A 2,946-nucleotide genomic window follows, 5' to 3' on the forward strand; every position below is an offset into this window, starting at 1 on the left:
ATAATAGGGTTGTAGCCTCTCTTACTTCTGGTGCCTGCCCCCCTTGTGGCTGAGGTCACTATGGGGGCTTGCTGTAGGCTTCCTGATGGGAGAGGCTGATGCCTGCCCACTGGTAGGTGGACTGATTCTAATCTCTCTGGTGGGTGGGGTTTAGTCTCTGGATGGGATTAGAGGCAGCTGTGTGCCTGAGGGGTCTTTAGGTAGCCTGTTTACTGAGGGATGGGGCTGTGATCCCACCTGGATTGTTGTTTGCCCTGGGGCTTCTCAGCACTGACTGATGGGTGGGGCCATATTTTCCCAAAATGGCCCCCTCCAGAGAAAGGCAAGCTGCTGAATATTCCCGAGAGCTTTGCCTTCAATGTCCCTCCCTCACAACAAGCCACATTCACCCGTTTCCCAGGATGTCCTCCAAGAACTGCAGTCAGGTTTGACCCAGATTCCTATGGAGACCTTGCTCTGCCCTGGGATCCAGTGCACGAGAAACTCCGTGTGTGCCTTTTAAGAATGGGGTCTCCGTTTCCCCCAGTGCTGTGGAGCTCCTGTGCACAAGCCCCATTGGCCTTCAATGCCAGATGCTCCAGGGGCTCTTTCTCCCAGTGCTGTATCCCTGCATGTGAGGGTTTGATGTGGGGCTCATAACTCTCACTCCTGTAGGTGACTCTCTCTCTCTGTGAACCAGTTAGTTTTCAGTCTGTGGAGCTTCCCACCGCGGAGGTATGGGGTTGTTTATATCACAAAATCGCCCCTCCCTACCTCTTGAAGTGGCCTCCTCTTTTTTTCTGGAGTAGGGTATCTTTTTTAAGGTTTCCAGTCAATTTGAGTGGGGATTGCTCAGCTTTTAGTTGTGAATTTTGTTTTTAGGAGAGAAGTTGAGCTCGAGTCCTTCTATTCTGCCATCTTAATCCTCTCCTCTGGTTTTTCTTTTTTAACTTAGCAGTGTTGTGGACATTTTTTCAAGCCAATATTGGGTCTTATTTAGCCAAATTTGTGAAATAACTGGATTTTTCTAATATTTTGGGCTTATAATTAATACTGAAATGAAAACCATTAGGAATACATCTTCGCACACTCATACTGTTACTTCCTAAAAACAAATTTCCAAAAGTGTAATTATTGGGCCAAATGATACATAGACTTTAAAGTTTTTAATAGATATCACCAGAATGCCTTCTGAAGAGTTTGTACTCATTTCACTTCCAACAATAGGATGGAATACCCAATTCCCCCCAACCCTTGTCAGCATGAAGTATTAGCCACCTTTTCTCAATCCTTGCCAGTTTCATAGACAGAAAAACATTTCTTTTTTTAAAGTTTTATTATGTAAATTTGGATACACAGAAAAGACCACATAAGGCATATATATGTCTATACTAGACTGTCTCAGTAGCTTCAGGAGAATCCAATTAGGGGTACAAAGCCTCTTGTTATCTTAAGTCTGTTTCTTGTGCCACTACTTAAGAGTTGGAAAGAGAATGAGGTGTCTACGGGTTGCTTGGGATTTGGGACAGATCTTCAACAATAGCTTTTTTTCAAAGTGTATTGTTAGCTGCTCACTTATCTGCCTCCCCACAGAATTAAGAGCTTCAAGAAGGATGGGACTGTGTCTTAATCACTTTTTTTTTCCATTTTTTACAATTGTGGTAAAGTACACATACAATCTCCCATCTTAACCATTTTTAAGTGTACAATTCAGTGATATTAAATATTCATAATATTATGCAACCATCACCACCATCCCAAACCTCCAGACCTCTTTCCACCTTATGAAACTGACACCCTATATCCAATAACCCCCATTCTTCTCACCCTGTTGGAGCCCCTGGCCACCACCCTCCTACTTGCTGTCTCTGTGATGGGACTACTCAAAGTACCTCCTACGTGGAATCATACAGTATTTTTGTGACTGGCTTCCTGCAGTTATCATAATGTCCTCAAGGTTCATCCATGTTTGTAGCATGTGCCAGAACTTACTTCCTTCCTTAGCAGGGCAAGAAACATGTTGTTTTTAAACCGCTAAGAATAGGGGGTTGCATGTTACCACATCATAACAAAGCCTGGTCCTCAGTGGTACAGCATTAAACACTCAAAAGAAGCAAAGCTCCTAATGGCAGCTTTGTCATAAACCTTAGTAGAGGCAGCATGTGGACACGTTGGTTTGTCAACCAAGACAGCTGCACTCTTGAGTCTGGGGTAAGTGCAAGCCCCATCCCCAGCCCTCCCCACCCTGGCTGCTTTTATGAACAAAGCCAGGCAGGTCTCCGGCCACCAGAATTCTCATAATTCTACCTACAGGAACCCTGTGCCCTTCTTCTGCTCCCTTGCCCTTGGATCCTCTCCCATCCCACACCACACAGCCCAAGGATAATGCAATATTTAGACTGTTACTTTGGGAGCTGGTTTCATATTTCCATGGCATTGCTCACTCTTGGGGCCCAAACTGTGGCTCTCCCCTCTTCATGCCTATTTCCATCCTTCCTCAGTGTTCCTCCAACCAGAGCCACTGTCCAAGGACCAAATGGCCCCAATCCACTGTGACCTGGCCCCCCCTCTTTGGGAAACTCTTCTCCTCCCCTTTTCACAGAGATTCCAGGCTCCTCTGAAGTCTCCCATTTCCTTCCCTCCCCCATAACGAAACCAACCCACAACCTCAAGAGAGAAGAGTGAAGTGAGGGTAAAAACCAAAGCACACGGGGCCTCCCTCCGTTCCCATCTAGAAAGACCGTTAAGGTCACCAAGCTCAGAAAATTATAAAAACCACAGGCCCTGCCTCCCCAAACCTCAACACGGCGGCTAAGATCTGACCAGAGATGCTCCAGGACAGGGCTTCGGTGTGAAGGACTCACCCTCCCCCACCATGTGGGCCTTAAAGTGACCCACGCATCATGGTTATCAGACAGTCAAGCTATAGGATTACGGCATCATAGGCCAGTTTTCACACTAACAACG

This window comes from Phacochoerus africanus, chromosome 5 (genome assembly GCF_016906955.1).
Source record: "Phacochoerus africanus isolate WHEZ1 chromosome 5, ROS_Pafr_v1, whole genome shotgun sequence".
In the NCBI taxonomy this organism is placed as follows: Eukaryota; Metazoa; Chordata; class Mammalia; order Artiodactyla; family Suidae; genus Phacochoerus; species Phacochoerus africanus.